Source organism: Eretmochelys imbricata, chromosome 20 (genome assembly GCF_965152235.1).
Source record: "Eretmochelys imbricata isolate rEreImb1 chromosome 20, rEreImb1.hap1, whole genome shotgun sequence".
NCBI lineage: Eukaryota > Metazoa > Chordata > Testudines > Cheloniidae > Eretmochelys > Eretmochelys imbricata.
In genome coordinates, this window is record NC_135591.1 from 16554135 (window position 1) to 16576277 (window position 22143).

At 46.4% G+C, this 22143-nt stretch overlaps 1 protein-coding gene across 6 annotated transcripts in view; it reads left to right on the plus strand.

The window, feature by feature from the left end:
- The first annotated feature begins 12619 nt into the window (after nt 1–12619).
- The window catches only part of EVI5L (ecotropic viral integration site 5 like), an 81027-nt gene continuing 71503 nt past the window's right edge, over nt 12620–22143 (plus strand). For 5 of the 6 annotated variants that reach the window (XM_077839010.1, XM_077839004.1, XM_077839007.1 and 2 more), the window contains exon 1: nt 12620–12793. The gene's annotated coding sequence lies outside the window, so the exon portion shown is untranslated. Of the gene's footprint in view, nt 12794–20788; nt 20935–22143 lie in introns of those variants that run through there. The other variant, XM_077839005.1, reaches the window with a different exon arrangement.

The window sequence follows — 22143 nt, forward strand, 5'->3', positions numbered from 1 at the left end:
CTCATTCTCCCCGCATACTGGCGAGAATCAGAAGTAACTAATGAAACCAGTGGAGTTATATTGGTATAAACTGGTGTGAAAGGAGAATGAGGAATAGAATGCAAGTCTTCTACCTTCTAGGCCTGTATCTCAACTTCAAGACAATTCTTTGTTCCTTAGAAACAGCCATTGTAGGCCTGATTCTGATCTCACACCAGGTGTACACTCATGTAATTCTGTCAGACCAGATCCTGCTCTGATTTATACTAGTATAAATCTGGAGTAACTTTACTGCATTCCAGAGTCACTCTGGATTTACACTGGTATAACTGAGTAGTATCTTGCACATTACACCCGATTCTCCTTTCACTTCAGTAACTCCACTGATTTCAGTAGAGTTATACTGGTGTAAAACAAGCATAAGAGAATTGGGGTCTGTGAATTTAATCCTAGATGAAACTTGGGCATCTAACCATAAATATTTGAGTGTACAAGTCACATTACCCCATTTCTATGCAACTTTGCATGCAGAAAAGACAAAACTATAATAATCCTCCTTGTGTGGAGCCCATAGTAGAGTACAATACATCACAATTTTTACAGCTGACCTCTCTACAACTGCAGCCTTGTGAAGGGAAGAAAAGATTCATTCTGAAGGGGAAAAATGCCAGTCCCTCTATGTTATATGCACAATGCTGTACACAGGGAACAGAAACCTAATTTAAGCTATCTCTAAACACTCCTTTGCTTCCCTCTGGTGCTGGCTGAATCTAGAGCAGGGATATAATATAGGCTGACTCTTTGTGTTTTTATCATCCAGTCACTGTCCCAATATGTCAAGATGTCAGTGAACTGATGATCCACAGATCATTCTGCTTTACTCACACCACACAAACTAAGTATGAACCACAGCATGGTTGAGCCAAAATCCCAGACCAGAACGTTCCTGAATTTGAAGGTTGTAATCTGGATAGTAATGTTTGAAGTATATTGCCATCATCACCAGGGCAGAAATAAGGTTTTGTGGTTGCCCTGTGCATTTCTTAGTTTTCTGAAATTTTGTTTGCTTGTTTGGTTCCATAGGTCAGAATACTGACTCCACAGAAGGGGCACAACTGCTTCCAGAGCACCCCCTTTTGCTGAATGTGGCTCTGCTGTGGCCTGCCTCAGGTCCTCCCCTTAATGGGGTAACACTGAGATCACTTAAAATGTTCCATCAAGGAGAAGCTAAGAGCTCTTCTTTACAGCATTATCTCTCCCTTTAATAAAGCCTTCTGAAAGGAGCACTTGTACGTTTACAGGCTCGGTTTTACCCAGGTTTACCCCAGAGCCCACATAACAATCTCCAGTAGCAGCTCCTCCTGCTATAAGCCTCAGGCTTCTCCACTGCCTGGAGAGCTCTGCAGCCTTTCCCTTGCTTGTTCAGGTTCTCTTTCTGCCCAAAAAACATCTGTTTTTCATGATTTGATTTCATTATCACCTACCACCCAGGATCCAAAAATGCCAAGGCAGATGCCCTGTCCCAAAGAAATGATACCACTCCACAAGACCCCCAACCAGGAACACATCCCATAACTTTCTCAGTGCAGCTTATCACCAGGATATACTCAGATAGATACGCACTGCCTTTGCCTCAGGAATTCCACCTGGTGAAGCTATTATTGACAAGCAGCCACATGACTCCTGGGAAGGGATAATATACACAATATACACTATATTTTCCACTGTATGCATCCGATGAAGTGAGCCGTAGCTCACGAAAGCTTATGCTCTAATACATTTGTTAGTCTCTAAGGTGCCACAAGTACTCCTTTTCTTTTTATGGATACAGACTAACATGGCTGCTACTCTGAAACCCGTCATACATAAGGGACTGTGTCTGTGTGCCCCCAGTACTTGCAAGGGTCACAGTCCTGCAACTATGCCACAATTTTCCCCTAGCAGGACACTTGGGGTACTTCAAGACCCAAAGACTAATATCCTGCTCCTTTTGGTGGCTCTGGATGCACCAAACCATACAGTCATTCATTGCCTCCTGTGATGTTTGTGTCCATTTCATAACCCCACACCACAAGCCTTGTGGTCTCCTCCAGGCATTGCTATAGATGTTATCCTAGAATTACCAAAGTTCAACAAAGTTATGACAATTTTAACAATAGTGGACCACTTTACCAAAATGGCCCACTTTATCCCTTGCACAGGTCTCTCCTGCTGAAGAGAGAGTCCACCTCCATGACCTTCCAAAGCCCATAATCTCCTATCCGGGTCACAGTTCATGGTCTGGTTCTGGCACAAGGCCATGCACCTGCTGGGAAACTGATGTCTTCCTCTGCTTACCATTCACAGTCCAACAGCCAGATGGAAAGGGGCAACCAGGTTCTCAAGCAGTATCTGGAATGCTACATCAATCATCACTAAGACGATTGGTCCTCACTTCTGCCTTATTGCCTACAACAATTCAGACAATGCATCTATGGTCAGAGCCCCGTTTTTAACCTACTGTGGATACACCCACAATTTCACCCACAATTACCTGCACCCTTGCCCAACCCAGCTGCCTCAGACCTGGTGCAGCAGATTTGTCAGGCCTTGGAAGAAGTGAAGAAGCACCTGGAAAAGGCAAAACCAAACTATAAGTGGCTTGCGGACCAGCATTGGTAGCATGGCCTCACCTATGCAGTAGGACAAGTATGGCTCTCCACAGAGCACCTCCGCACAGACAGGCCTGCTCGCAAGCTGGACTTTTGGTTCCTTGGCCCTTTTAAGAACCTGCAACAGGTTAATACAGTTACTGTTGAATTCCAACTACCCCCTTCTCCAAGATTCACCCCATGTTTCACTTTTGAAACTCTACACAGAAAACCCTTTACCTCACAGGACCCAGCCACCTTCTCCACCGGTACAAGTACAGGGCCACAAAGAATATGTGATTCATGAGATCTTGGACTCCAAAGACAAATGTGGCAGGCTTTGGTATCCTGATGACTGGAAAGGGTGTGGTCCTGAGGAATGCACCTATGAGCGTGCGGAAAATGTACATGCTCCTTGTACAGGCGTTCCATAAGAATCGCCCTGAAAAACCTGGTCCCTCATTACTCTGAGGGTACCTCTTGGGGAGAGGGTGATGTCAGGATCCTTGGGTCTTGAACGGAGGTCCACTGGACTCTTAGGTGCTTGTAAGTGCCACCCAGGGACCTGCTCACAGTTGTGAGGGTAGAAGTTGAACCCTGACAGAGGACTCCAGTCCTAGAACCTGATTGGCAGACTGCTGGGGGTCCTGATTTGTCCACAGCTGCTATGTAAACCTAGCACAGGACCAGGAAGCTGTCCATGCAACTGGGATTCATCCTGCTCTATGTGCTTCCTGCTCCTGTGCCCTGGGCTTGACTTTCTGGCATCCAGCTTGCCATTCCAACCTCTGGTTTGTCTCCTGCCTCTGACCCCCTGATATTCCAACCCAGCCTGATTACTGCTTCAAGTTTGTTTGCTGTTTCTGATCTCCTGGTATCCTGACCTGGCTGACTCTTGACTCCCATCCTGTGACTGTGGACCCTGGCGCTGACTATTTGGTCTGGCTGCCCATGACCTGGCTCTGATAGTCCCACTCTTTCAAACTATCACTCAACACTCTCTAAGGTGCCATGGTCATCTGCTCTGAATGCCTACCAGCTGCCCTGTGAGAATTATCTTCAACTTTGACCCTGTAGCATGGTCTCAGTTGGTCCGCCAAGCTGCTGGGGGGCGGTGGGAAGCTACTTCCTCGCCGAAAGACCCTGGTCACACCTCTCTGTTGACTGGGAATTAGTGGAGGGAGGTGTGACATCACAGTGGGTGCAACACAGGAGTACCGGCAAGAGTCTGTGGCAAGCCCTTCCTGCAGGGGAGCGCCAGCAAGCGTCTGGGGCAAGCAACTCAGGCAGGGGAGATTCGGCAAGATTCATGTGCAAGTTTCAGGACAGTCTGACGAGGAGCTCGTTTTGTCCTGACTTCTTGGATGTGGAGGTCTCAGTCAATGAATAGAGCCAATCGTGATTCAGTTCGAACCTAGGCCATTGGGTCACGTGCTGGGCCTCAATGACCTCACCATCCACCTGGGCCAGCGGCTCATAGGCAAACCGCAGTGTACGGTCTTCCCTTTGGTCTCAACTAAAGTCTGCAAGGCCGGGAGAGGGGCCAGCAGTCTCCGGGCGCTTCCCATCAGGTGTGGGAGCTGGGGCGACTCCGGGGTCAGACATAATGTCCGGGGCTACCTCTGTCTTGGGTGGAGTTCCCTCGAATGCCTCTTCTGTTGGTAGGGATCAGACTACCTCAATGAAGTTCGGCCAGTCACGGCCCAGAATAACTGTGTATGCCAAGAATCATAGAATATCAGGGTTGGAAGGGACCTCAGGAGGTCATCTAGTCCAACCCCCTGCTCAAAGCAGGACCAATCCCCAATTAAATCATCCCAGCCAGGGCTTTGTCAAGCCTGACCTTAAAAACTTCTAAGGAAGGAGATTCTACCACCTCCCTAGGCAACGCATTCCAGTGTTTCACCACCCTCCTAGTGAAAAAGTTTTTCCTAATATCCAACCTAAACCTCCCCCACTGCAACTTGAGACCATTACTCCTTGTCCTGTCCTCTTCTACCACTGAGAATAGTCTAGAACCATCCTCTCTGGAACCACCCCTCAGGTAGTTGAAAGCAGCTATCAAATCCCCCCTCATTCTTCTCTTCTGCAGACTAAACAATCCCAGTTCCCTCAGCCTCTCCTCATAAGTCATGTGTTCCAGACCCCTAATCATTTTTGTTGCCCTTCGCTGGACTCTCTCCAATTTATCCACATCCTTCTTGTAGTGTGGGGCCCAAAACTGGACACAGTACTCCAGATGAGGCCTCACCAATGTCGAATAGAGGGGAACGATCACGTCCCTCGATCTGCTCACTATGCCCCTACTTATACATCCCAAAATGCCATTGGCCTTCTTGGCAACAAGGGCACACTGCTGACTCATATCCAGCTTCTCGTCCACTGTCACCCCTAGGTCCTTTTCCACAGAACTGCTGCCTAGCCATTCGGTCCCTACTCTGTAGCGGTGCATTGGGTTCTTCCATCCTAAGTGCAGGACCCTGCACTTATCCTTATTGAACCTCATCAGATTTCTTTTGGCCCAATCCTCCAATTTGTCTAGGTCCCTCTGTATCCTATCCCTGCCCTGCAGCGTATCTACCACTCCTCCTAGTTTAGTATCATCCGCAAATTTGCTGAGAGTGCAATCCACACCATCCTCCAGATCATTTATGAAGATATTGAATAAAACCGGCCCCAGGACTGACCCTTGGGGCACTCCACTTGACACCGGCTGCCAACTAGACATGGAGCCATTGATCACTACCCGTTGAGCCCGACAATCTAGCCAACTTTCTACCCACCTTATAGTGCATTCATCCAGCCCATACTTCTTTAACTTGCTGACAAGAATACTGTGGGAGACCGTGTCAAAAGCTTTGCTAAAGTCAAGAAACAATACATCCACTTCTTTCCCTTCATCCACAGAACTAGTAATCTCATCATAGAAGGCGATTAGATTAGTCAGGCATGACCTTCCCTTGGTGAATCCATGCTGACTGTTCCTGATCACTTTCCTCTCATGTAAGTGCTTCAGGATTGATTCTTTGAGGACCTGCTCCATGATTTTTCCGGGGACTGAGGTGAGGCTGACTGGCCTGTAGTCCTCCTTCTTCCCTTTTTTAAAGATTGGCACTACATTAGCCTTTTTCCAGTCATCTGGGACTTCCCCCGTTTGCCACGAGTTTTCAAAGATAATGGCCAATGGCTCTGCAATCACAGCCGCCAATTCCTTAGCACTCTCGGATGCAACTTGTCCAGCCCCATGGACTTGTGCACGTCCAGCTTTTCTAAATAGTCCCTAACCACCTCTTTCTCCACAGAGGGCTGGCCATCTACTCCCCATGCTGTGATGTCCAGCGCAGCAGTCTGGGAACTCTATCTTGGAGCTGGACTTTGCATAGGAGAGAAGAGGGGGTCTCCACCCACGACAGAAAGTCTATTTAAGCCCGTGGGAGACCCCTCCATTTGGTCTTTAGCTGGCTAAGGAGATAGCCTCTCCACCCCCAAGGATACCTGAAAGAAACTGGAATAAAAGACAGTAACTACGGGGGTGTGAGTGATTGCTGGACCTGGACTAGAAGGAGATTAGTCTGTAAAAGGAAGCTTACTGGAACTGGTAAGATTTTGTCTGTATTCAGTTTTATTAGACATAGACTTGCAGGTTTTATTTTATTTTGCTTAGTAATTCACTTTGTTCTGTCTGTTACTACTTGGAACCACTTAAATCCTACTTTCTGTATTTAATAAAATCAATTTACTTATTAATTAACCCAGAGTATGTATTAATACTTGGGGGGGCAAACAGCTGTGCATCTCTATCAGTATTATAGAGGGCGAACAATTTATGATTTTATTCTGTATAAGCTTTATACAGGATAAAACGGATTTATTTGGGGTTTGGAACCCATTGGGAGTTGGGCATCTGAGTGTTAAAGACAGGGACACTTCTGTAAGCTGCTTTCAGTTAAGCCTACAGCTGGTAGGGGGCATGGTACAGACCTGGGTCTGGGTTTGCAGCAGGCTAGCGGGTCTGGCTCAAACTAGGCACGGTACTGAAGTCCTAAGATGACTGGGCAGGAAAGCAGGGGCAGAAGTAGTCTTGGCACATCAGGTGGTAGCTCCCAAGGGGGTTTCTGTGATCCAACCCGTGACAACCGTATCAAAAGCTTTGCTAAAGTCAAGGAATAACACATCCACTGCTTTCCCTTCATCCACAGAGCCAGTTATCTCATCATAGAAGGCAATTAGATTAGTCAGGCATGATTTGCCCTTGCCAGCGCCACGGTCATTAACTGGGTCGCCCCATTTACCATGAGAGGGACCTGAGCGGTCGGGGGGTACGATTTCACATCTCTATGGATGTACTGGATCTGGACCTCCGCAATGGTCTGTTCGCGTCTGGGATGAGTGCCTGGTGGACAAGGGTCTGCCCACAGCCCGCATCAACTAGGCCAGTAACGTGAGTCCCTGCGACTTCCATGGGGGCTGTCGTTGTTGTTCACAGTGCTGGGCCCCCAAGGTCTGAAGCAACTGCTGCTGTTGGACACCCAGCTGCTGTACTAGTTGTTGCTGCTGCTGTTGCTGGATCTCAGCAAGGAACTTGAGAAGCTTATCCATCTCCATGCTTCGATTAGGGGAGCTTCAGAGGCCACCTCATTCTAATCCCTTACCACAGGGATAGGGTCAGCTGCCCACATTCTCCACCATGTGTAGCACGGTCTCAGTTGGTCTGCCAAGCGGCTGGAGTGCGGCAGGGAGCTACTGCCTTGCTAAAAGGCCTGGGTCACCCCTCTGTCAATGAGAAATTAGCAGAGGGAGGTGTGATGTTGCAATTGGCGCAACACGGGAGTAGCGGCAAGAGTCCGTGGCACACCCCTCCAGCAGGGGAGTAACAACAAAGGTCCATGGCGCGCCCCTCAGGCAGAGGGAGAGCCAGCAAGAGTCCTTAGCACTTTTTCGGTTCCGTGTGTGGAAGTATAACATTGTATAAGTATAACGTTGTATAAGGAGACATGCTGGATACATTGTATATGAGAGGGCATGCCAAAACATGTTACAAAGTATCTGAGGGAGCACACATAGGGACAGTTAGCTTTTGAATGGCGAAGCAATTAAGATAGAGCCAGCACGTCTAAGAAGCAGGCATCAGAATGGAAGGTGTGAAGGGCAATTAGTTAAGTTAACTGGAAGCTGTTAAAGGAGATTGTAAAGGGTGGCAGGTAATTGAAGATATGTGACTGGTCTCAGGGATCTCGAAGGGTGGTGACTAAAATCTTTTTCTTCTTTTGTCTGTAACTTCTCTGTAACTTGTTCTCCAAAAAACTGTATAAATTAAGAGACACAAGCCCCACTCGGGGGGCTCACTTCTAAATGTATTAGCAGAGCAGCTGTGCTAATAAAACAGAGTGGTCTGATAAATTGTGAGCCTGAGTCAAACTTTGACACGTGTTATAACAATAAAATAAAAACCAGCAGATCTTATTAAAGGGGATAAGGCCAAATGCCACATTTATTGTGAATACAGAAAGAATCATAGTAAGCAGTCAGTTATAGCTATAACATTCCATTGAATTTCACATTCATTCACACATTCATTCATACACACACAGGTTCTGCAAGGTTGTTATCATAGTTACCAGCCTTAGAGTTGCTCGTGCCAAGCCACTGGCCAGGTAGCCTGGACAAGAGGAGGGAGCAGGGCCTTGTCAGATGCGCATCTGATGCTCCTGGAAGTTGGTTTGTAGAATCATATTCAAAGTCCTCAGTCTTCAGGATCTGTTCTTATAGGGATCCATCCTCATGTAATTGCCTTGTCATGCTGTTCTCATGTTTGAAGTGGTAATCAATGACTGTTCTCACGTATGAAGTGATATGCAATCATGCAGATGGAACAGCGATGACAGAATGACAGTGTGTTGTTATCTTGTTCTTCGGCCCTCCTGTCCTTGGGGCAAGTATGCCCTCAGGGTTATTGGGCTATCTTGTCCACTGTATTCTTCAGCCAAACGGTCTCATTTTAAGGCTGGCACCTCAATCTTTAATCTGTCATTCCTCATTTAATCATACATACAATCACACTCCAACGTATATCCTGTCACATCTGAACTTAATCACCCACCTATCCTTTAACATAACAATTCTAAAATCAGTGGGACATGGAGACTTCAAGAAGTCTATTCATCCCACTTGTTACATCTAAAAGGAAACAAACAAGATAAGCATGCAAGAGTGGGGGGTTCACAAATCTTATTCTGGAGTTTAGGAAAACAAAGTTGTACCAGCCATAAAGGACAGCTGTCATCTTGTTACTTTTGTCTCTGGTTGTGCTTCTACCATTAACACTGACCTTGTAAAACTGACAGGCAATTTCAATCAACACAGACTCAGCAGGGTGGCTGAGAAACATATTTCTTTCTAATGGCCAGGCCAAATTCTGGGGTCTGCTGTGGAGTCACTCTTTCTTACATTTCCCATATCAGAAATATACTAGTTATCAATCTAGTCCAACACTGCCACCCAGAGGCGGGGTAGCAGGGGTAGGGGAATACAGGCCCACGCGACTCCACTGAATTCCAGCCCAGGGCCCTGACAGTGGCGGGGGGGAGGGAGAGGGGAAATCCTGCCATTGGGTCAGTGGGGATCTATCCGCAACATGCTGGCCAAACACCAACTCACCACACTGTCCAGTTCTGCTCCTGGGCTACTTCCTACCCGGTCTCTCGAGTGGGTACCTCTGGTTCCTCCAACTCATCTGGGTATTCAGCTGCCGGTAGCCCCAGCTCGCCCTCAGCATCGGGCTTGGGTCACTGTCCAGCTCCTCGGGATACCGTCAGTCCTGGTAACCCAAGTCATTCCTCTGGGTCAGGTTTCCCCAGGTCCAGGGCATCCCCTGGCTAGGCAGCAGGGTCCATAGGGAGCAGCCTATGTCTGTCTCCTTCCCTGGTGCTCCCCTGACTGGGCTAAGGGCCCCGCCTTTTGTACTTCCTGTTCTACCCCTCCCCTTCCGGGAGGTGAAGTACACTTGGCCTGGCTCTGCCCACTCAGGCTGAGAGAGTGACTCCTCACCCTCTGGTTCGGAGGGAGACCACACCGGCTCCCTTCAGACCCAATGAATCATTAATTAATGTCTCCTTACCACAGCTGTGGAAGTTATGGAATAAGCATAATTAAAGATTGTATGGTGCTCAGATACTATTGTAATAAGGGCTCTCTAAAAACTTAAGTTAGTAGGGCAACTGTTCTTAACCGTGAGATAGCTGTCACTCTGTCTTTCCCATACTGGTGAAAGGTAGAGGATCCCACCAAGACTGGGGAGGGGTTCTGTGGTGAGGTGTGTCTTTGTTTGGAATAAGGCATCCTGGTATGGAAAAGACTGTAGATGAGAACCACTGTACTAAAGTAAATCTTTGATTGCGTTGTCATGGATCCACAAGGTCTGTGCTATGTCCTATCTTTTCAACAGTCCCTTGGAGGAGCCCCATCAGTGTGTCAGGCCTTGAAGAGTCCAACTCTTCCTTAAGGGTAGGCCATGCAGTCTCACAGCCTCTGAGACTGAGCCTGTGGACCCCAGTGAATCCAACTGAGATAGATTCCCGTGCTAAGACATTTTGTCCTCTACAGGGGTCAATATACCTCAGCAAGTATTTGCAGTGACACTAGGCAGCCTTTTCAAAACAGAATAAAGTTTATTAGTTAGCTGGAACACAGCATGGAGAAGTCCTTAGGTTAGTAAAGAAAAGCAAAGATTAAGACACAGTTCATACTGGCCAAGCCAGTGCTCGCTTGAGTCATGCTAGTGAAGGAACAATCTTGGTTTCCTCTCTATCTATCTCTCTGTCCCTTTGTCTCTCTTTCTCTTTCAGTCCTAGGTGAGAGCTGCCGTATTTCTCCCAAAGGCCAGCTCTTATCCTGTCCTCCTGTCATATCTTGGTCCATTGTCTTCCTCCTGCAGACCCATGATGAGTTCACATGTTCTCCTTGCAGGATTTTCCCAGGGATAGGTATCCACTGTTCAGTCCTTGGGGTTCCCTTTCCCACTGTCTTTCTGGATTCTCCATCGATAGGGGCTGGTTTCAACCAGTCCTTTAACAACCCATTCATACCAACCCCGACAGTTATACAAATGCCTCATGTGTCCTCCTTTGACCGAAGAGCAGCTTTTAACCCTTTACATATTCCATGCACAGCAATGCAAAGCATAAAAGGAAATGAAGGCACACATAGGAATCATTAAAAAAAACCCAAAATTCCATCGTTCATCACGTGTGAAATCAGAGAACCCAGTTTTACTTATTCTCCCTGTGTCTTAATTGTCCATCTGTAACACTATGATAAGTATCACAACACTTTGGGGAGCTACAGAAGTACCACGATCATCCCAAAGTTTCGATGAGCAATTGAGCCATGTGAAGAAATAAGACACTTATTCAAGGTGACAGAAGAAGATGGTGGCAAAGCCAGGAAGTGAATCCAGGACTCTATTGCCTTGGTCACACCACACTTTTTTCCCTCTAATTTTGCAATGTTACCTGGCTCTCAGCCCTGCTGCCAGTGTCACTGTCTCTGTGTCCACCTCCACACAAAATCAGGAGTCCTGTCCATTCATCCAGAGCAGCAGAATCTTAGTGTGCTCCATATTGCACCATTCCTTTGGGGACATGTTCTGCTGATGGGCTGAGACATAATGAGCCAAAAGGGGGCCAGGGATGGGGCTAAGGGGCTGTGAAGTTTCAGGGCAATGGAATGGGGTGCAATTTAAGCTCATACATAGCATGCTTCACAACTGACCAACTGTTGCTAGTTAAAGGGCAGAAATAAGGTTGTGTCAGGAGAGAAAGGGCTGAGGAAATACTTGGGGGCCTGACACTCCTGAGCCAATCCCCTATGGGCTCCTTGGGGATCCCCCATGCTCTCTGGGAACCTCCTACCAACCCCTCGGGGGCCCCTCCCCCAATGCTCCCTAACCCCCTGCCACCCCTAAGTGCCCCCTCCACCAAAGCTCCCTGGGAACCCCCTGCCACCCCTCAGGCCCCCTCTCCCAATGCTCCCTAACCCCCCGGCAACCCTTCAGGCCCCCTCCCCCAGGGCTCCCTGGGAACCCCGTGGCAACCCCGCAAGGCCCACCTCTCCCAATGCTCCCTAACCCCCTGGCAACCCCTCAGGCCCCCTCCCCCAGTTCTCCCTGGGAACCCCCTGGCAACCCCCCATGGACCCCTCCCTCAACGTTTCTCCTCCAGCCTCTCCCCCCACTTCCTGCGCTTGGCTCCGCCTGGTGAAAGGTAACTAAAGCAAGGCAAAATTCCCTTCAGTAACGCGACTCCAGCTACTCGACGCCCCATAGGTTGAGAGCCTTGTCCGTCTCCTGCTCTCTACCAATTAGAACTCTTCTCCAGCTCAGAGGGCCGCGACAGACCTGGACAGCTCGGTCTTCACAATCCATTGGTTTGCCGAGCTGCCACTGCGAAACCTTCCTGTAACTGATCCGTTTAGTTACCTGTCAATCAAAGCTAGACTGCTAACCTATTGGCCCTGGGAGCAAGAGGTGGGGATTATTGTCTTCCATCACAAAGCATGTCACGCCAAAGCTTTTCTGCACTTGATAGGTGAAGAGACCTGTCTATCAATACCTCTTGCGATTTCTATTGGTCTCTGCAACAAGGAGAGTCCTGCCCCCTGTGTCCTGCCACTCAACGTCTTTTTCAACGTAATGGGTGGGAAGTCTTGTCTATTAACTATTCTCGGTGGCTATTGGTTAATCGTTTAATAGGCGTGGCTTATATCCCCGCCCCCACTCCACCCTTCTCCTCTCGGAACCGCAGTTCATTCCCTCTCCGACTGCTGGTGGGTGTGGATACGGGTCTGTTCCCAGCCCTGAGCTCCGATTGGAGGATGTGGCTCGGTAGGCGGGCTCAGAGTGTACCTTCTCGGGGCGGGATTGGGTAGCGGGGCGAGGGGGCGGGGAGGAGGGCGGAGGGCGGAGGGCGGAGCTGCCTGTCAGTCAGTCAGTCAGTCTGTCCGTCCGCCCGCCTGGTCCGGGCAGCCGGCGGGGGAGGTGGCGGTTCCATGGCCGCTGCGGAGCCCGGCGCCCCCGCCCCCGTTCATGCGGTGACTTGGGGAGAGGAGGCCGGGCCCGCGCCCGCGGGGTTCGGTCCCCCGCCCCCCTGAGGAGGAGGCTGGGGAGCCGCTATGGCAGCGCCGCGCAGGTAGGAGGAGCAGCCGGGGGCCTCCCCCCAGCCCGGGGACGGCTGGTTCCCAGTGCCCTTCCCCCATCCAGACACCCTGATCCCCGTGTGTGCGGGGTGGTGGGGCCCACCCTCCCCGGCGGGGTGCCTGCTCCCCCCTCCCCGCTCCAGCCTGGTTGGGTCCGGCTACCCTCCCCCCCTCCCCCCGAATCCCTGTCAGAAAGATGGAGGGGGGGCGTCTGCTCCCAGACTCCGCCTGCCACCCCCAGCCACGGCGAGCCCCCTCCCAACCAACTGCTCCTTCGCCCAGCCTGCCCTGGGATAGGAGTGATTCACCCTGACCCCCAAACCAAACCCCTCCTGCCTTGGGCTCCCCCTCCTCTCCCAGCTCGGTGAGTGGCATCTGTAACCCCCCTCCCCTCTAGGGAGTGCCTGGTCTCTTGCCCAGAGGCGTGGATATTCCCTGTTCCCCTAGTGCCCTCCTTTTCCCCCAACCGCCAGGAGGATTTCACATATGCCCTATTCCCCCAGGCGCAGTGTTACCCCCGTCCCACAGCCCCTGCGCAGTGTTACCCCCGTCCCACAGCCCCTCATATCCCTGTGAGATGGGCATAGGGAAGGGAGAGTGCCAGATCCCCTCTCTTTCCAGGGGAAAGATGGTAGAAGCTGGCACATCTGCCTTCAGCACGCACTGGCACATCACCAGCTCCTGGCCACTGAAGCTGTGTCTCTCTGTGTCCCAATCCCAGCAGCTACCATCTTCTTCTGGGTTAAAAAAATGTGAAATCTAGGCCAGGGAATCAAACCTTCAGTTATAGCACAATTCAACGGATGCTGCCACTACACCTGCCAAGTGATATCCTAGTCTGTTCTAGAAGGAGCCCTCCCTTTGCCTCCTTTTCTGAAATGGTATCTGCTGCTGAAACTGAGATATTCACTCCCCAGTTCTAGCTCTTGCGTGGGCCTTGCTCCTTTTTTGGCCTGTTGTTAGGCCAGTATCCAAAATCCCTTAGTTGATGGCTTTGCTGAACCCAGCGCAGACATGAGGATTGTCTCAAGGTCTAACTCAGTAGTTCTTAACCAAGGGTCCAGGGCCCCCTAGGGTGCCTCGAGCAGATTTCAGGGGGGCCTCCAAGCAGGGCTAGCATTAGACTCGCTGGGACCAAGGACAGAACACCAAAGCCCCACCGCATGGGGCTGAAGCCTGAACAATGTGGCTTTGTGGGAACCCCTGTGGCATGGGGCCCCAGGCAATTGCCCTGCCTGCTACCCCCTAACACCGTCCCTGGCTTTTATATGCAGAAAAAACAGTTATTGTGGCACAAGTGGGCCATGGCGTTTTTATAGTATGTTGGGAGGGGAGCTAAAAAAAAAATTTTGAGAACCTCTGGTCTAACTGGATATCACTTGGCAAGTGTAGTGGCAGCATCCACTGAATTGTGCTATAGCTGAAGGTTTGTTATTGTGCCCATTGTGTTCATTTTTAGTGGGGTTTAGTAACCGGGGTAGAAACCTTGGACACAGCTTGTCCCTCTTGAGATAACTTTTAAAAAATACACTGCCAACTGACTGTCTTCGAATGAAAGATTGCCAAAATGGTGTTAAATGCTCCAATCTTCGGGTTTAATTTTTGCCTATTCAGTATGCCCAAAATGGCTAAATTACGAAGAGGAGGATCTCTGCTGTGACTGATTTGCTTGTAGAAAGAAAATGCCTCAAAATGGCCCAGATGTTTGTTAACTGCTTAGTAGGTTGCTTGCAGGGAATGAAAATTAGGTTGATTTTTGGTGTCCCTGGGACTTGCTTTAGTCAGTCCTGGATCAATGCAAAGAAAGCACTGCTAGTCTGAGATTCTTGCACATCACCAGACTAGGTACCAATGGAAAACTTCTCAAGAATATAAAACCTTTGTTGTCAGCCCAAGTTGCAACTTATTGGCACCTTTTAAAAAATCAAATTATTTTGATCACCATCCTGTGTTGTCGTTTTCCACTTGACTTTAGATAGGATTTTAGCAGCCACTGTCTCAGGAGCAACTAGGGTGCTTCTGCACTTGGAAAACTGATACCCATTTTTCAGCAGTGACACAAGCATTTGGGTAGATGGGGCTTTAAGTAATTTTACTACTCTTTCATAAATGCACACTGTGAACTTTGACTATGACATTGGAAGTTCATCTCCATCAGTGCTAATCATGTTAAACGCTCTAGTGTAGACAACCCTCCGCTGCCAGCATGGCTTTGAAAACTATTGCTCAGACTTGCTGTGGGCAGGTCTCATGAACAGAATGCATAAAATGGTGTTGGCAACTGGCAGGCTATTTACACTAAGAGCTCGTCTACACAAACAATTTGTTTGTGGTAAAATGGGGTATGAATCTGTCCCACGCTAGCCTGCCGCAGTCTGTCAGCATACATCCTGCTGATGCTTGTTAGTAGTTGGTTAGAGTGCTTTAGGCCACTAGCGTGCCATTTCAGCTAATTGTTCTTGTAGACAAGGCCTAAAGTATCTTTTCCATAATACAGACACCTCCAGCAAGATTAGCTGATATAGTAAAAGTGCCAGAAGCTAGTCTACGCTAATTCATACACAGTTCCAAAAAAATGAGTACTAACTTCTGTAAAATAGATGGGGCCTTAACAGTTAGAAACTGGTGTCATTTACCATTTGGAAGTAGCTTGGTGTCTCAGCCTTCAAGTAGTATAACTGTGACCCGCTGACATTGGAGACTGAGATGTCAGCTGCTGAAATCATGTCAAAATTGAAGTGGAAAAAAAAGATCATTTGAACGATATGACTTTTTTTGGTCAACTGGTATCACGGTTTCCAGGATCAGTTAATGCTTCCAGATATCCTTCCTGAACTAGTGAGCAGAAGAGGGAAAATTTTTGATCCATGGTTGTGGAGTTTCTCTTAACCATGCTTTATTTCTTACACTCTAAGTATCAAGAAGTATATTAATGTGAAACAGCCAAGATATGAAGTCCCATCAATCTAATACATGACATACATACTGTTGACAAAGACCTTTCCAATTGTAAATTATCAATGGACCTGGTTTTGCAGTTGGGATATCCAATGGAAAAACAACTTTATATTTGAAACAAAATTCTTTTTCCGCTTAGTAGTTGAATCTTATGTCCATTTGTGAATTTCTCCTATGGCAACATTTTTGTTTTAGGAAACTTTAGAAAAGTGTGCTGAAAATTTCATGTATCAAAAAACATCCCCGACCCTCCAGAAAAACCCAATAACATTTAAGTTTCAGATTTGTAAAGGAGGCTAAAGAGGCTTGGTACCCAATTCCCACTGACAAGGATTCGGTTGCTTAAAACCCTGAAATGCCTTTGAACATGTCAGTCTACAAAAATTTAATTTGGGGATGGGTGGGGAAATAGCCAGTGCTCTCCAATACTTTTATTACCATCCAAAAGAAGAGCCACAAGTTGGGATGAAACCCAGTTTCTCTGTTGGGTAGCCGACTTCAAAAAATCCTAGAGCATTGAACTTGCTCTGGCTTGTAGGCATGAGTTTTACCATCCGTCCTTCTCTGCTGTCCACATTAGAGTGCAAGATTCTTTGAAATTATAGGGCCCTAGTGGCTTGCTATGGCTCTCAGAAGAGGAGATGTGACATGTACATGTGTGGGTTCATCATGCAAGATCCAGGACAATTGGCCAATATAATTTCAGACCTAACAAACTTGACACTTGCCCTTTAAAGCAATATTTACTTTAACATTCAGTAATAAAGTAATAAAGCCCTGGGTTGCCTGTGACATTGATCTCAATGGGACTTTATAGGTGTGCTTGGGAGTAATAGATTCTTTGGTAAATACTGGCAGCCAAAGACTGAGAACTAAGGGTTTCTTATGACCTTGAAGTTTTTCTGAAGTATATTAGCAACATTACATCATTCTAATGTTATAAAATGTATATTTAAAGGTGTTCTTTTTAAACTGACCTATATCTGGAGTCCAGATATATTGACTCTAGCAACACTTCTATGATTTGTCATGCCAGGAAAGTTATTGAAATTGGATTGCCTATACTTGTGAGATGCTTAGCACAACGAGATATTTGCATACATACAAAGACTGATGATCTGTGTTGAAAATACATCGTGCAAAATGAAATTGGGAAGGGAAGACTTTTGATTCAGTGTGTTAGGTGGTAGACTGTTCATTGGCTACTTAGGTGGTTGTCTTAAAGGACAGTTTTTACAGCACCAATTCAATTTAGTTTCACCACATGCTGTTTGCACCAATGCATCTTGCAGCTGCCCTGAAGAGAAAACCTTTGAGCTTTAGAGTTCAAGACCTGTTGCTCACTCAGTCCTCTAAGACCTCCTACAACTTGGGAGGTTTGGGGGCATTGATGGCAATTTGATTAATAGGGATTATGCCATCAGAGTAGCTGTCCTAGCTATATAATTCTACTGTGTCTGAACTGTGGTATTTTAGCACCTTGCAAGGCTCCTGTGCAATGGTAAGGCTTTGAATGATGACACTGATGGTGTGTTCTGATTTTTTTTTTTTTCCCCCTATACTTTTTGGCATGTTGTTACTCAGAACTCCCACTGAAGTGAAGAAGATTCTTGCACCGTAGAGGTCATTGAGTTTTTGCCTGGAAAGTCTAACATAGTCATAATGCTAACATTTAGTCATATTACTAGAGCTGCTTCTGTGTCTGATATCAGCATTGTTGCATGAGCTGTTTAACACTGGATACAGTCTCAGTTAAACTAATAAAAGCAAGAAAACTCAGACCTAGGGCTGCCATCGTATCCCTCTGCAGAAATATAGATTTTAATATAGCATTTAAGATTGCCCCATTGTTTAGATATTATTTTGAGGCTCATTAAAAAGTGGAATGACTCTAGTGAATGACAAACATGAGTTGTCTTTCCCCTGGGTCAGAAACCAGATTCACACCCCCAAATGAGAATGTCACGAGTCCTCAAACTACCTGTCTGAATCCCATGGTGCTTCTAAAACTCCCACCACCCTCAGAAATGGATTTGAACCAGCGAACTAGAGGAGCCTACATCTTGGATGATGTAGAGCTGCTAAATTAAGACCCTGTAAACTTCAGAGCTAGGAAGAACAAAGTGGTTTTTTAATCTTCGAGCACTTGTGGCAATGTTAGATATGTGGATTGGACAGTCCTACTAAAATGAAGGGTTTATTATATTAATTTCTTTCTTATCCTCCTCCTTGCCTGAACATGTGATAACTCAGCCAGGTACTGAATTAACTGCTGCAATTGTGGGTGATTCGCTCCTAATGGTTAACTGCACTGGTATGAATAAACCAGTAGCCTTTTAATCTTGGCATACCCCAAGCTATAGAGTTCTGATGTCCTTCCCTGTCCCATGGTGGAAAATTAGAGGGAAATTTCTTTTGTACAAAAGGTGAAAAAGTCTATATGATAAATACTGTATCTTGGCAGCTGTATACTAGTCCACTGGACTCATGTTTTTAGTAGATGTCATTACTCCACTGTAGAACTCTAAGCATTACAGTGAATTTTAAGCATGTTATCAGAAAGGTGTGGGTGTGTGTAAAATAAAACAAGGCTATGTCTTATGTTAAGGATAATGCTGGTTTTTGCTTCCAATTGCTTTTTGGAAAGCTGCTAAATGTTTATCCCTTCCAAAAAATGTTAATGATTTTAAAATAGAACCTTGGTTTTGTTTCAGAATGAAGCAAAATTTGGGACATTCCTTAAGGTTTCAGCAAAGGTTTCTGCTGGTGATATTAAGAGCAAGGAGGATGTGAGTTTAAAATTACAGTCCCAGTATAGGCGATACTTGCTTCTGAAAATGTGTGTTTTGTTCCCTATAGATATAAAAATAAGATCTGCTCAAGACAATTTGAGAAAGATCTTATAGGCTGGCTGAATCTATGAAAGTTTACTTCAAGACTATTATTTCTTAAGCATCACAGAACCACAGATGGTAGTGAAGTGATCTTTTCCCTGTAAATGATATTGAAGACTTCACAGAGAGGTCTGTGAAGTCTTCAATATGGCACTTCTGCTTAAATTATTTTTGATGATAGAATGTAATAATTCACAGAAAATCTTAACGGTGCAATGGGGCAAGACTAGTGTCAGTTGTACGGCACCAGTTGGAAGCAGATCATGGAGTTGGAAGCAGAATTGCTCAACCTTAATCTAGGTCTTGGGATTTTTTCCTTTTTAAAAAAAAAAAAAAAAAAAAAAAAAGCTACTCACTAACCAGTCCCTTTTAATGCAGCCACTTCTGTTAACAATTTAATTCCCATCTTCCTCCTAGGGCCGAGTAGCTATGCCCTTTAGACTTGAATGTTTTGGTTAAACTTTGCTGAACTTCAGAACTATTAACCTAACGGCATGTTAACACGATATTCCAAACTGAAATAACTTTAAGTTATTATCAGGTGTTGTCTGTCTTATCCACTCTTTCTGTCTGGCTGTTCCAGGTTTTTAGTCTTTTTAGTGTGCCCACTTTCCTTCTGATGAAGGGATGGAAGCTGTATGAAATGCTGCTCCCTACTAGGATAGTCAGTTTTCTGACAACTTAAAATTATAGCACAGCTTAATCCTTCTTGAAGTAGACCTAAGCAAGCATCTTTCACAATAGGCAGTCACTTATTCTGATGGCATCTGGTTTGCATTGAGATTGAATTAAACTTGATGCAGGTAAATAAGGAATGTTAATTACTAAAAATATTTTGTCTTCCAAAACCCTGTTTCTCAGGGTGGTTTGGTTGTTTTTCCTCTCATCTCAGAGCTGTTCATAACATTTGTTACTGTTTTGTTCACTGATAGTTACTGCAGGTTGTCTTATTAGCAATAGGCACCCTCTTGTGCCAGGAATCAAATTAGGGCCCTGCAAGCTCAGTGCCATTCCCAATGTAGCCCTGAAGCTTTTGAAATGTCATGATTGATTTGGTTTTCAGGTTGCCTTTGTCATGTGTTCCTGTTTTCTTATGGCCTTATACTATCCTGTAAGGCTGAAGGTGAAGCCTTTTCAACCACACCTCTTGAGCAGTGCAGGTATCTGCTTATACCTGTCCTTCTCAAAGCGTTGTTACTTGTAACAAAACATACTTTATTAATGTTATAAACAATTAGCTAATGAGTCCTGACCTCTGATTTATAACCAGCTACGTGCTGTGCTAGAATCTATCAGCTAATCATACTCCTTGCATAATGCCCATTTTTATAGCAGTGAATTGTGTAGTGATCATTATTATTCAGAGTTCATATGGAAACATGTTCAATTGATTACAAACATGAGTGGGTACAATTTTATGAAGAGTTTTTCATGTCCTGTATAATTTCCATTGTTATTAGGAGCTGTTAAACCAGATTTGCTCCTTGAGCTCCTCCCCGGAAGAAGACTGAGAAATGTACAATGGCACAGGCATTTTTGCATAGTGACAGAGAAGAGATGATCAAACACATCACACCCAGCAAGCGTGTTTGCAGTGAAACCTTTGTAGATCTACGAATGAGAAGCAGGATTGTGGCACTGATTGCTACAGTGTACCCTGTCAGTGCCTCTTCCTTGGATCCAAACCTGCACTTAGCTGCCAGTTGCCTGTTGTAACAGGGATGCTCAGAAGAGCTGGGAGTAAAATAATGCTCAATTAATCCAGGAAGCATAAGGGATCACTTATTAATAAGCACTAGAAAATGTTCCCTTTTAAAAGTGTCTGGGTCTGTTAAAACAGGCAGAGCTAGCTGCATTGTTCACAGTGGTAAAATTAACTTTGCTGCATTTTTCAGACATGGTGCTTCCAGTCTGTGGATAATAGTTGTAATTTTACAGTAATGCCCTGCTGGTGTCAGCAAATAAATGAGGCTGAGATTTATAAGAACATGTCATACCCTTCCTGTATTAAGGGAACGGGGGAGAAATTGAAGCACATGTTACATGTTTGCAGCTGACAAATAGCTATAAAATTAGTAGAAGCCTGCATAATCATTTATCACATTGATTAATCAGCCCTATTATCATAACTAGGACAAGGCATGGTGGATTTCTAGAGGACTACACGTTACTGGACAGAGGTTGTTACAAAAGATCGAGGCACCAGTTAAGTCCAGAATCAGTGTCTAACTGAGAAGCTCTACTCCACCACTTCCAGCTACTGGAGGGGAGTTCCTTCCAAGGTGACCCCCCAGACTCTTTTTATTTATTGTTTTTATACATCTTTATTTTTCATTGCCCTTGGATGATAGATATACCAGTTTTTGAAGCCTCTTGCTTCTCTTCTCTGCACAGATCCCAAGCTCCTGGAAGAGATGAACTCTTTCCCCTTCCACCCACACTCCAAAGCCTCCTAAATACAGGGGTGGAGGGGGTCTCCTATTCTATCCTTCCTCCAGCCTCTGTGGTGTTGGGTTTTTCTGGGTGGGGGTGAAGGGGGATGGTTGTCCGTCACAAATAGTATCACTGCTTGCAGCTACAGCAGCCTAAGTTTTAACTTGACATTCTTGTCAGTTTCCTGGCTGCCTAGAACAACTATGGTGAAACTAGGATGAGTCTTGTTAATTTCACTTGTTTAGAAAGCAATGGGGAGCGAGAGAGGTACCAAATCTCTGCCTGTAGTCTCAGGGAAACAGCCCTGTATGGGTTCACTTTTGGAAGGTTCTCAGCAATAAATGCAAGCTAAAAGCCTTGTGACCTGATTTTCAGAAGCACTGAGCAGCTGCAGCTTTCACTGAACTCCGTGGGAGCTGTGGCTGCACAGCACCTGTGCAAATCAGAGGGATGTGTGTGTGTGTGTGTGTGTGTTGTTTGTTTTTAATGAGTGTTTGTGCTCAGCAGAAATTGATGCTTAGGTCCCCTCTGCCCGCCAGGGTCTGCCACTGTTTTAGGTGTATCTCAGTGCTACAGACCTGATGCTTCAGTGTAATATACCAGCCTCCTTGGTCTTATTTCAGTGCTTTATCCCCAGTATGAAAACAATATACTGGGCACCTTTGTTGCCTTCTGTACTCTAAGTTCTATTATGAACCCACTGTACTTACTAAAACTTTTCAGTATTGTGATGTCTGTCTTTCCTGAGGTATCGGTATACTCTATTGGTCTTCTCAAGTTGAGTTCAGTATGCCAGACTCTTCACCCTAATTGGTAGGGTGACCATATTTTCCCAAAGGGAAAACAGGACATACCACAGGCCGGCCTGAGGGAACCCCATCCACACGCTTCCCCGTGCAGGACCAGCCTGAGGCCTTCTTTCCCCGTGTGCCCGGGGCTGGCCCAAGACTCCCTGCCACTTGCTCGTGCAGGGCCGGCCCAGGTTAAGGTGCTCTCCTGAGCCCTCCTCCTGCAAGGGGCTGGTGTTGTCACTCCTCTTCTCCCCCTCCCCCCAGCCC